The following is a 13,075-nucleotide window of genomic DNA, read 5'->3' on the forward strand; positions in this document are numbered from 1 at the left end:
CTGTATAGTTCTAGGTTTCACATTTAAGTCTTTGATCCATCTGGAGTTCGTTTTTGTGTGTGGTGTGAGGTACAGATCTTGTTTCATTTTTCTGAGCATTTGTCCTTTTGTGACTGACTTACTTCACTCAGCATGATGTTTTTAAAGTTCATGCATCAGGACTTAATTTCTCTTTACTGCTGAGTAGTATTCCATTGTATGTACATACCACATTTTGTTTATCCATTTATCTGTTGAGGGACCTGAATGCTGTTTTTCTGATTGCCTGTATCTCAGACAGGTGACCACGCTATTCCTGCCACCCATACTTTGTATTTTATTTAAAGCTATTCAGTTTCTCTAGAAGAGCCCTGGTGTCACAGTGGTTAAGCACTTGGCTGATAGCTGAAAGGTCAGTAGTTCAAACTCCCAGCCACTCCACGAGAGAAAGATGTGGTGGTCTGCTTCTGTAAAGATTACAGCCTTAGAAACCCTATGGGGGCAGTTCTGCTCTGTCCTATATGTCTGCTATGAGTCAGAATCCACCTGAAAGCAGTAGGTTTGGTTTGTTTTAGTTATGCTGGAAACATGATAGTTAAATTTATAGTCCGGTCAGCAGAGGGCAATGGTGGCCATCCATGTGCTTGTCAGAAGAAGGAAAACTGATAAACTTTCAGTTTAGAGTTGTTGTTATGTGCCATCTAGTGGCCCCGACTCGTAGCGACCCTTCCTTTGGGTTTTGGAGGCAGTATCACTACAGAAGTAGATTGCCCGCCCAACCTTCCTTCTGAGGAGTGGCTGGTAAGCGTTCCCAAAGTGTGACCTACAGGCCAGCAGTATCAGTATCACTTGGAAACTTGTTAGATTTGCAAATTATCAGACCCTACCCCAGACTTACTGAATTAGAAACTCAGAGAGTGAGGCCTAGCAGTCTGAATTTTAATAAGCCCTCTTATGTACACTGAAGTTTGAGAACCACTGCTTTAGACAGCTGATTCCAAACCAAACCCACTGCCATGGAATCGATTCCTCATAGTGACCCTATACGATAGATTAGAACTGCCCTATACAGTTTCCAGGGAGCTGTGGTGGAATAGTGCCTAAGGCATTTGACTGCTAACCAGAAGGCTGGCGGTTCAAACCCACTAGCCACTCCTCGGAAGGAAGGGTGGGCAATCTACTTTCGTAGTGATACCGCCTCGGAAACCCAAGGAGGGGTCACTATGAGTCAGATCTGACTCAACAGCAGTGAGTGTACAGTTTCCAAGACTGTAACTCTACAGAAGCAGAGGGCAATCCCACGGGGCAGCTGGAAGGTTCGAACAACTGACCTTCTGGTTAGCAGCCAAATGCTTTAACCACTGTACCACCAGAGCTTCTAGAGGGCTGACAGGTCCCAGATAAGTATGGCCTGGGCCAAGGTCAGCCGAGCCCACCCTCTGGTATGGCTAAGCCTACATCCTGTGTTGCCACAGAAATTTGATGGTTAGATCTGGAGAAAAGACGCAAGCAAAACTTTATCACCATCATTTCATGTGTGTAGAAAGAGTTTTAACAACAATCCCTTCGCTTATTTTCAAATGGATCCTGATGGGTAGATATTATTGCTCCGTTGTACATATGGGGAACATGAACTCAGAGAAGAAAAGAGATGTGTTCAAGGTTACACAGGAAATATTCAGGACCAAGATCCAATCCACAGTTCAGAATTCTTTCTACCATACTAAAGAACCAGCCACTCCTTGGAAAGAAAGTTGGGCAATTCTACTTCTGTAGTGACACTGCCTCGGAAACCTAAGGAGGGGTCGCTATGAGGCAGGGCCGACTTGACAGCACATAACAACAACAACAAAGGAAAAGGCTCTGCTAGCTGATGGTAAGGAGGCTCCCAGACCCACAAGTCCACTCAGAATGGGAAGTGAAGAGTGGCTCTCACAGTATCTTCTTTCCCAGGCTACATGCAGCCCTCCTATGATATCATTTTTCATTCTGTTTCCCCTCAACCCTGCACTTGCTCCTTGTTTGAACTACCTTTCAGGAGCCAATCTGCTTCAGATACTGCATATCAGTGAATGGCCCTGTAGGCCAAGACTTGCTGCTCAGATTTACCCCACAGGTTCCTTCCTGAGGCCCCAGACCTGCTGAGAGAGTAGTCATTTGTACCTAATTGGCCATCACTACCATCAGTTCCCATTGATCCAAATATCTCCAGTGAGTCCAACCTTTAGTCATCAGCCTTCAAAAGCAAGCAGTTGGGATCTTCTGGGGGTATACTCCTCAGGGGTTAGTGAGAAAGGGGACGGTCAAACCTCAAACCTCTATATTTTATTGCTACTCTCCCCCATCCCTTAGGTGATCTTCCTCAGGTTACCCTCAGAGGAAGCTGTCTCTCCTAAAATCTCCCAAATTCCATTCCCTAATCCTAGTAAAAAACAAACAACAACAACAACAAAAACCATAGCTGTTAATTCCAACTCATAGAGACCTACAGGACAGAGGAGAACAGCCCCGCAGCATTTCCAAGACTGTAATTTTTAGAGAAGCAAACTGCCACATTGTTTTCCCATAAAGTGACTAGCGGGTACCAACTACCAACCCTTCAGTTGGCAGCCAAGCATTTAACCACCGTGCTCCACCAGGGAGCCCACTAGGGCTCCTTCCCAATCCCAGTACTTGTCTTTAAAAGTAAGTCCTTAATGAGCTTCAGATGCCTTAATTCCAAGGATACTGACTTTGAAATATCTTGATAACCCAGAGATGATCTAATGGGAGCATTCAAGTCCTGTAGTCAAAATATTTAACAACCTGACATATGAAGATGACAAAACCTTGCTTGCTAAAAATGAACATGACTTGAAGCACTTACTGCTGAAGATTAAAGACTACAGTATGGATTACACCTCAGCATAAAAAAAAAAAAAAATGAAAATCCTCACAACTGGACCAATAAGTGGCATCATGATAAATGTAGAAAAGATTGAAGTTATCAAAGATTTCATATTACTTGGATCCACAATCAACACCAATGGAAGCAGGCAGCGGTGAAGAAATCAAACGTCATATTGCACTGGGCAAATCTGCTGCAAAAGACCTCTTTAAAGTGCCGAAGAGCAAAGATGTCTCTGAGAAGACTAAGGTGTGCCTAACCCAAGCCGTGGCATTTTCAATAGCCTCATATGCATGTGAAAGCTGGACAATGAATAAGGAAGACTGAGGAACAGTTGATGCTTTTGAGTTGTAGTGTTGGTGAAGAATACTAAAAGTACAGACTGTCCAAAGAATGAACAAATCTGAGATTGTCCGAAGAATGAACAAATCTGTGCTGGAAGATACACAGCCAGAATGCTCCTTGGAAGAGAGAATGGCCAGACTTCATCTCACCTACTTTGGGCATGTTGTCAGAAGGGACCATTCCCTGGAGGAGGATGTCATGCTTGATGAAGTGCAGGGTGAGAGAAAAAGGGGAAGACCCTCAGTGAGATGGATTGACACAGTGGCTGCAATGAACAGGCCTAAGCACAGCAAGGAGTGTGAGGATAGTGCACAACCAGGCAGTGTTTTGTTCTGATTTACACAAGGTCACTATGGGACAGAGCTGATGCAATGGCACCTAACACAAATTGTCAACATATAAGGAGCTCTGGTGGTGTAGTGGGGAAGACATTTGGTTCCTAACCAGAAGGTCAGTGGTTGAAACCAACTGCTGCTCTGCGGGAGGAACATAAAGCAATCTACTTCACTAAAGATTGACAGCTTTGGAAACCCAATGGGGTTTTCTATGAATTAGAATTGACTCCATAGCAGTGGGTTTGGTATTTTTGGTTTAGTCAACATATGAGGTCCCTCAGTGGCACAAAAGGTTAAGCACTTGACTATGAGCTGAAACCTTGGTGGTTGGAATCCAACCAGAATTGCCTCAGAAGAAAGGCCTGGTGACCAGCTTCTAAAAGGTCCTATCAAACAGTTTTACTCCACAGATATAGGGCAGCATGAGTTACAACTGACTGTATGGCAACTAACACCAAATTAACATAGGAGGGAAGCTAGGTGGGACATGTCCTGACCATGGAGACAAACCAGGTCAAAGATTGAGCACTGATATTGGCACTACATCTTTCTTCTTAGCTTCAGTTCACTCCAAGGTACGTGTATGTCAGTGGTGATGGGAATGGAGCACCATCATCCCATGACCTTGACTGTATTAAAGAATGTTAGTTCTTGGAGGCACTGCAGTCCACAACACTGTAAGGCCCTTGAGCTCCTTTTGGGTCACTCATTGACTCCTTGTGCTCTGTTGTAGATGTATGAGGGAATATAGATGTGGTTTTTGCCCCCAGAGAGCTTACAGTTCAGTAAGGAATGCAGACATCCAAAAATAGTTATGTAATTAATTATAATGGGAAATTGTAGGTGATAGGCTACGTTACTCTTTGAACTTTTCTAAAACTTTGAATTTACTCAAACTTAAAAACAAATTATGCTAGTGATAAGTTTTAAGAAAAAGCAGAGACTGCTCTGAGTATATATAACAAGGGGACCTGACCACCAGAAAGGAAGATGCGCGCTCCACACCTTGAACAGCATCCTGCATAGATCAGGCAGTCTTGCAGGTGGGTCTCCCATTTGGGGAGGAGGTATAAAGTCTGGCTGGTATAAGAAAGGCGTGATTAGTTGACTGTAAAGCCAGATGGGGTAGCTCTAATATTTTGAATGGAATTAATGATAAGGAAGGAGTTCTTTGCTGGTGTAAAAAGTTAAGCATTGGATTGTTAGCTGCTCCAACCCACCCAGAGGCTCCTCAGAAGACAGACCTGGCAATCTGCTTCATACAGGTCACAGTTCCAAAAACCCTATGAAGCAGTTGTACTCTGAGCACATGGGGTCAACACGAGTTGGAATCCATTCAATGACAATGAACAATAAAAATGATGATGAATCTGGTATGCTCCGACTGCCAGGGTCTGGGGATACCACTCTGGAATGCCCTTAACTTTCTTCATGAGAAGAAACAGTTTTCTAGGTTGACCAACATAAATTAATAGAGTAGGCTAGTTTCTATTAAGGAGTTCTGGTAGGGCAGTGCTGAAGGCATCTGACTGCTGACTACAAGGTTGGCAGTTACAACTCATCAGCTATTCCATGGAAGGACAATGGGGCAATCTACTTTTGTAAAGATTCACCGCCTTGGAAACTCAACGGGGATTGCTCTGAGTTGGAATCGACTGACAGCAGTGCCTTTTGAGTTTCTATTGAGTGGAAGAGTTGCCCTAATCCCTGGGAGTAAATTTAGCATCCAGGTCTGATAAGTTGTGAAATGGTACTAGGTATTTCACATATATTATTTCATTTAATGCTTACAAATAGCTGTTATTGTCCATTTAATTAAACTTTTTTATTTTAAATGGACATGGTAAAAAATTCAACATGTACTAAGAGGCATATAGTGAAAACAAAGTTGTCTTTCCATACCTGACCACCTGTCCCTCTTCCCCTTTCCAGAGGTAACCCATCTTCTTTATGTCTTTCTACAGGTATTTGTATATACAAAAGGATAAATGTAAAATTTTTTTCTCATACAAAGGGTGTTTCTGCACTTCTCTTGCTTAAAATATTTCGGATATCACCTCACATTAATATATACTGCTTTGCCTCATTTTTGAAGAGCTGCCAGCTGCATGCTAGTCCACTGTATGGCTGAACTGTATTTATTTATCCAAACTTCGATTAATGGACATTGAGTGGTTTCCAATTTTTTGCCATTACAACCATGCCACAAATGGTTATCTTTAATAATACCTCATGGATTTTCAAGTTTTATTATCTTCACTAACTTAAATTTTAAAGCTAAGCAATATTAGTTTTTTTACATTAAGCATAACGTGAAATGGTATTTTGGATGTATTGGGTTAAATGATTAATTTTATACTTTTTACTTTTTGAATGTGAAATTTTAAAACACGTATGAGTCTTGTATTCTTATTTCTATTGGATAGTATTGCTCAGTTTGTCACTATCTAATGGCGGCTTCTGGACTGAGAGCTTCCCAAGACTGGTAGGAACCCAGTCTGTCTTGATTTCTCTTGTGTCCCTCATCACCCAAACCTGGCTTAATACAGTTTTGTTGAATGAATGAAGAAATGAATAACTTGCCTTCTTTCAGGGGGAAAAAAACAAAACAAAACAAAAAAAACATGCTTCTCAGCATTTGGTCTTATTATCTTCCTGGAAGGAATGATATGGTGAGAAGGGTATTGGGTATTGACTGAGGTTTCTTGACTATACAATTACAGTCAATTAACTCAGTAACCCCTATGGTGTGAGAGTGGCAATTTTTTTTTTTTTTTTGAATAAAGATATAACATCCATTATTATATCACTACGCATGTAAGCAGAAGTCAAGAAATCATATGTCGTATTACACTGGACAAATCTGCTGCAAAATACCTTTTTAAAGTGTGAGAGAATAAGACTTTGAAGACTAAGGTGCGCCAACCCCCCCCCCCCCCCCCACAAAACCAAACTCACTGCCTTCCAGTCCGTTTGACTCATAGCGACCCCTCCTTGGGTTTCTGAGGCAGTATCACTACGGGAGTAGATTGCCCCATCTTCCTTCCGAGGAGTGGCTGGTGGGTTTAAACCACCAGCCTTCTGGTTAGTAGTCAAGTGCCTTAGGCACTACACCACCAGTTGTTGTTGTTATGTGCTGTCGAGTCAGACCCGACTCATAGCGACCCCTCCTTGGGTTTCTGAGGCAGTATCACTACGGGAGTAGATTGCCCCATCTTCCTTCCGAGGAGTGGCTGGTGGGTTTAAACCACCAGCCTTCTGGTTAGCAGTCAAGTGCCTTAGGCACTACGCTACTACCAGAGCTCCCCTCTAACCCAAGCCATGGTATTTTCAATCGCCTCTTATGCATGTGAAAGCTGGACAATGAGTAAGAAAGATCCAAGAAGAGGTGATGCTTTTGAGTTGCGGTGTTGGCGAGGAATACCACAAATACCCGACTGCCAGAAAACGAACGGATCTGTGCAGCTGAATGCTCCTCGGAAGCGAGAATGCCTGACTTCGTCACACCTACTTTGGTCATATTGTCTAGAAGGGACCATTCCCTGGATATCACAGTTGGTGAGAGGGTCAGCGAAAAAGAAGGCGACCCTCAATGAGATTGATTGACACAGTGGCGGCAATGATGGGCTCCAGTGTAGCCAGGATTGTGAAGATGGCGTGGGCACTGGGCAGTGCTTCGTTATGTTGTACAAAGAGGCCTTGTGAGTCAGAATCGACTCCACAGCACCTAACAACTACCTTCACAATTTTATCAACAGATACACAAAATTTCCCGAGCTGTAGGTGCGCCACTAATACCATCTACCTCAAAATGTGTGGTAAAGGAATACACGGAAGTTAACAGGGACTTCAGGGAAACTCCTTGGTTGTGGCTCTGAGGCCGTGTTGGGGTAGAGCTCCGGAACCGCCCAGGCAGCGAAAACCTGAAAAACCAAACGCACCGCCGTGGAGTCACAGCCGACTCATAGCGACCCCTTACTGGGTTTCGGATGCGGTATTACTACGGAAGTAGACTGCCCAATCTTCCTTCCGGGCAGTGGCTGGTAGGTTTGAACCGCCAGCCTTCTGGTTAGCAGTCAAATGCCTTAGGCACCACGCTACCAGAGCTAGGTGACCAAACCTAGGCTCTCCGCGTGGGCGAGACAGAGGGCGTGCCTGCCTCTTCAAGGCAGGGACCAAGCCGGTTACCTGCGAAGACTGAACTTCCGAAAGGGGGCGGGAGGGACGTCTGGTGGTACTCAGGGTCTCCTGTTTGGAGACTGGGACCTACAGAGCGCGCCAGAAAAGCGACCTTGAGGATGCTGCGAGAGGACTCCGCCAACAGAGCGGTCACCTCAATCCCGCACCCAGCGGACTAACCGAGAGCTGAGCGGTGAGCGCGCGTGCGCAATAGCGCGCGCGCACGGTGGGCGAGACGGAAAGAAAGCAGGGCGCGAGACCATGCGCAGACGCGTGCGCGCGTTCGAAAAGGAGAAAAAAAACGTTCTCTTCGCTGGCGCCCGCGGCAATTTAGGCAGGTGTTGGCCAACGCGACGAACGCGCGTGCGCGAGCCCGCAGTGACTGCCTCCGCCACCGCCTCCTTCCGTTGGGGGGTCTAGCGCACTACTCGGCTGTCTCCGCCTCTCCCGAGGCTCGCGCCCTCGGGGTAAGTTCCTCATGTCTATTGGAAGAGGAGAGAGAGGGCGTGCTAAATGAAGAGGGGAGTCTGACGGGCTTGGGAGTTAGAGAAGCTAGCCTAACAGGCTGAGGAACGCGGTACCCTGGCAGGAGTCTGCACAAGGCACGCCTCCATCCTTCACGCCCCTCGGGGCTACGGAAGTGCCCCGGGAACTGGAGCTGCGGAAGTGCATAGAGACTACAGCTACCCGGGCGACTGGTGGACTACTTCTCCCAGAAGGCGGCGCGGCGGTGCGCCTAAAGCTCCCGTCAGCACTTGCGCGCCAGGCTATTTTTAGTTCGCCACCGCCTCGGGTGAAACTACAGTTCCCAGGAGATCTCGCGCGGAGAGGCTTGGAAGTGGGCAGCCTGGAAGTCACTTGGGCCACCAGGGTTGGCGGCGTCTTCAGCAGGCGGCGCGGATCTGGAAGCTGCGGTCGTGGGTCCCGCGGGGCGGGCATTCGGACGTCCAGGTATGTGGCTCTGGGTGCGAGAACGGTTCGTGCAGGGGTGGCAGGGGATCGGTAGCATTTCGGACCCCGAGGGTCAGTGCATGTTGGCTACCGGGTGGACGACCGGGTGTGGGCGGCGGCGCAGCTGGACCCGCGCCCTCAGGACCGGGCCATACTCATGCCTGGGTGACTCAACTTTCCAGGCGTGCAATCCATTGCGGTGCGGAAGAGCATGGAATGGGAGTCGGGAGCTGCAATCTGGGGAAACCGCGCCGAACCTCAGTTTCCCTTGGGCAAAACGGGGAAGGAGAGCCTGTCTCCTGCTGGGCATTCTGTTGAGATGTTGAAATCGGTGAATAAAGCATTTGGCACTTAACAACCACTTACTACGTTGGTTGCGCTATTGTTAGCTCTCGGAGAAATGGAACTGAAGATATTGTCTACCGCATAGTTTAAGAGTCGCGTCCATAGTTGTCACTTCATGCAGGGTACCAAACCCAAACCGAAACCCAAAACACTGGCATCGAGTCGATTCCGACTTACAGCGTACCGTAAATCTTCACCGAAGCAGACTCCCTCATCTTTCTTTCGCGGAGCAGCTGATGGGTTCAAAGCACCAACCTTCTAGTTAGCGCCGAATGCTTTAGCCACTGCACCTCCCGGGCTCCTTTCATTCAGGGTAGCTGCTGTTAAATGATATTATTTTGTTAAGAGCTTTGATTCAGGAGGCAGATCTAGGTTCAAATTTAGGCTCTGCATTTGCCAGTTGTGTGACCTTGAGCAAACGACTTCGCCTCTCTGTGCCTCAGTTTCCCTATCTGTAAAATGGGCTTTTTTTCTTAGTAGTAGCCACGTCATAGAGTTCTTTTCAGGAAGCAGTGAGGATACCATGTGTAAAACAATTAAAGCAGCAACTGGCACATCTCACAGCCATCCAGTCCATTTTTAACTCACAGCGACCCCGTTTGAGTTTCCAAGGCGGTAAATCTTTACAGAAGTAGATTGCTTAGTCTTCCTTCCGCGGAGTGGCTGGTGGGTTTGAACCGCCAGTCTTAATAGATCATTAAATAGTGCCGTTTATTACACAGCGTTTTCCCAGTTGCTCAGAGACTCCATGAGGGGAAGGCCCTGGCTGTAGCGTTGTCTTCCCAGCAGGCGAGACTCCAAAGTGATCTAGGTGGCTTCCTCTCCTGCAGCCTCAGGTTCCTCATTTATAAAACGGGATAATAACAGTTTCAGCTTCAGAGGTTGTAAGGATTTGCTGAGTGTAGTCCTGGTCCAGAGTCCTCTCTCACTAAATAGCATCTCTTCTGTATTATAATTGTTCTTCAGTGTTCTCCATCTGGTCCAGAAACTGCCTGATTGTGTGCTGTGACATGACAGCCTGGTGCTTCCCCACATGTTCGCTCCCAGCCTCAGTGTCCCATCTGTGAAATGGTAGTCATAGGATTTGCGTGCCAGGTACTGATGATTCCAGGAGATAATTTGTGTTTAATGTTTTGCACAAGGCAGGACACGATAGTATGTGCTTAATAAGTGTATCTTGTTTTTCTTGAAAGGCTCTTGCTGCTTCTGTTTATACCTAATAGGACAGAGTGGGGACTAGATTAGTGGGTTGTCCCCCACCCCTACCCTGATTTTATTCACCAAAGGTTAATTGGTGGAACATACTGCAACCTAAGGGCCTAAGAGGTGGTATTTGACCTGCCTTCAGGCTGATGTTGACCACAGTCCTCTGTTGTATCTGTCTGCCTACCTTTCTCTGTTTCTGTCTTTCTCTCTTTCACACACACACATATTCATTCTAGTGCTTTAGTACCCTTCCATCATTGCCCATTGACAGCACTTGAATTCATGTCTGAAAACCACACTAGCTTCCTAAGTGCCAGCTCTTGATGTGGGTGGAACGTGATAATGGGTTTCCTTGCTGTGGCAGTCCCTCAGGCACCTCAAACTCAAGGTGAACTCCAATCTGAACTCCTCATCCTCTTCCCAGAACTTATAGTCACCATTTCGGCAAATGGGCCAATATGATCCCATTGCCCAAGGCAGAGAAACCTGAGAGTTGTTCTTCTTTCCCGGCCTTCCCAAGGCCATCTGGTTGGCAAAAAGGATGGAGCTGCCATTTCATAGAAATGCCATTTCGTAGACCCATCTCCGTCTCCCATCTCATGGGCACTGAAAATCCCCCTTGGTCACTGGAGGTGGCGTTTTCTGACAAGGTTGAATTGTTTCTTTTAAGTCATCAAGGATTTATGTATGTAATAAAACCTTGTTTTAATAAGGAGCAGAGAAGAGAAGATGGACTTGGCCAGACTGCAGTGGCTGCAGGCACGGCATGAAACCTGGCTCTTGGGACCGCTTCCACTGTTGTAGCCTGGCTGTGATGGGTCGAGTTGCTAATTTCTTTCTGTGAAGTTCTGCTGTGTCAGCAGGTTAGATTATCCTATACGGGAAAGTGGCAGTCCTGGGCATTGAGGGAGCACCACACACATCCCAGAAGAGGCTGGGAGGGGAACTTTTTAATTCTCCTTTTATGGCAAACCTGTTGTGGGAAACTTGTCCAATTTCATTTCTGATGAAGAAACCTGTGGTCTCAATCAGTTTGTGGTGGCCGCCAAATCTACCTACATGTTATGTTAATCTGATGAAAAAAAGCAGTGATTTTTTTTTTTTTTTAAATTTGGTCTTAATTGTTAGTGACAACAGCACTTTTTTTTTTTTTTTCTTCAAACAGTCTGTGTGAGATGGTCTGAGAGTTCAATATGAGCCTGTTTTCAGACATTGTAGTTGTTAGGTGGTAAATAAAAAAATGGAATTTAGAATGAGCAGTGATTAGCACCTTTTTTGGCTGTAAAGCATATCCTGCTGATGCATTTCAAATTTAAGTTTAAAAAAATGGCATGCCTCAGACAAGTCGATTATAGTCAAGTGTTAAGTATTTAACTTACAAAATCTAAATGAAAGTTATTTACAGTTTGAATAAAGGAATTGAACAGTCATTTCCTTTAAAGTGTTATTTATGTAATCTAAAGTGTTTCTGTTAGAACTAGAGCCTGTTGGACCAGTCTGTGCATCTGTGTTTTTTTAAGGATTGATATTGTTCCCTCTTTTTAGGATTGCTCTGGGCATGGCCTTTATTTGTGTGTGTGTTTGGGTTGAATTTGGATTTTAAAAAGTTGTGTAGGAAATACATGCTCATTGTACCGTAACAACCAATGTAGAGATGAATAAGGAAAATAATTCTTGGAAGGTGGTGCAGGTAGCAGACAGACCTGGGTTCAAACCCCAGTGCTGCTGTGTGAACTGAACAAACAAACAAAAACCCAAACTCACTGCCATCAAGTTGATTCTGACTCATAGCGACCCCCATTGGGTTTCCGAGGCAGTATCACTATCGAAGTAGATTGCCCCGTCTTCCTTCTGTGGAGTGGCTGGTGGATTTGAACCGCCAGCTTTCTGGTTAGCAGTCATGCTTTAGGCATTACACCACCAGAGCTCCTTGCCAAGTGAACTGGGTAGTAAATACAGTCAGGAGTGCTTTGCAAACAACGTGGAACTTTTTTCTTCATCTGTGGTTGTTGACGACTGAAAATGCCTGTTAGGTACTCCATGTTGGGCTTGCTGCTCTTGGCCCTGTTTGATTAGCTACTATTCTTTTTTTGTTGAGTTGAAAAATTTATTGAGCACCTGCCGTGTGTTAGGTCCTGTTCTAGGCACTGGGGATCCAACAGCGAACAAGATAGACAAGGTCCTTTTCTCTCCTAGGGAAACACAAGGTTCTTGCTCATTCTGGTGGGGAGGCGTACAGCAAACAAGGAGGATAATTTCAGATGGTTTTAAGTATTAGAAGGAAAATAACAGGGTGAGGGAATAAGGAGGGGCTGATAGGGTAAGATGATGGTGGGGAGAGGGTGGCAGCTTTCGCCTGGGTGGTCAAGGAAGGCCTCTCAGGCCTCTCAAAGGGGGTATCCTGTGAGCCGAGACCCAAATGAGCTAGGGGCACCAGCTGTGCCGAGAGCAGGCCCAGAGCCTTCCAGCAGAGGGAGCAGCAAGTGTAAAGGCCCTGAGGGGGCAGTGAGTTTGCTACAAAAACAATGTCGTTGTGTCTTGGGAAGGGTGAATTTCCATTTTCCAAATTAACACTCCTTTAATATTTGTGTTTATAAATGAATAAATGAATGAATGAATAAACAATAAATAAATAAGTATAATGGCTGCTCACATTTCTCCAGTCTGTGCTGGGTGCTGTTGTAATTGTTCCCACGTGTCCTCAATGAATCCTCACAACAGTCCAAGTTGATAACATTATCGAATCACTTTATAGATGAGGAAACCGAAGCTAAGAGAAGTTAAATAAGTTGCTTAAGATCACCTCCCTGGTGAGTGGCAAAGTTGGGAGTCAGCTGCTGGCTACATG

Source organism: Orycteropus afer, unplaced genomic scaffold, assembly GCF_000298275.1.
Source record: "Orycteropus afer afer isolate SDZICR_OR568_19922 unplaced genomic scaffold, OryAfe1.0 scaffold00507, whole genome shotgun sequence".
Taxonomy (NCBI): domain Eukaryota; kingdom Metazoa; phylum Chordata; class Mammalia; order Tubulidentata; family Orycteropodidae; genus Orycteropus; species Orycteropus afer.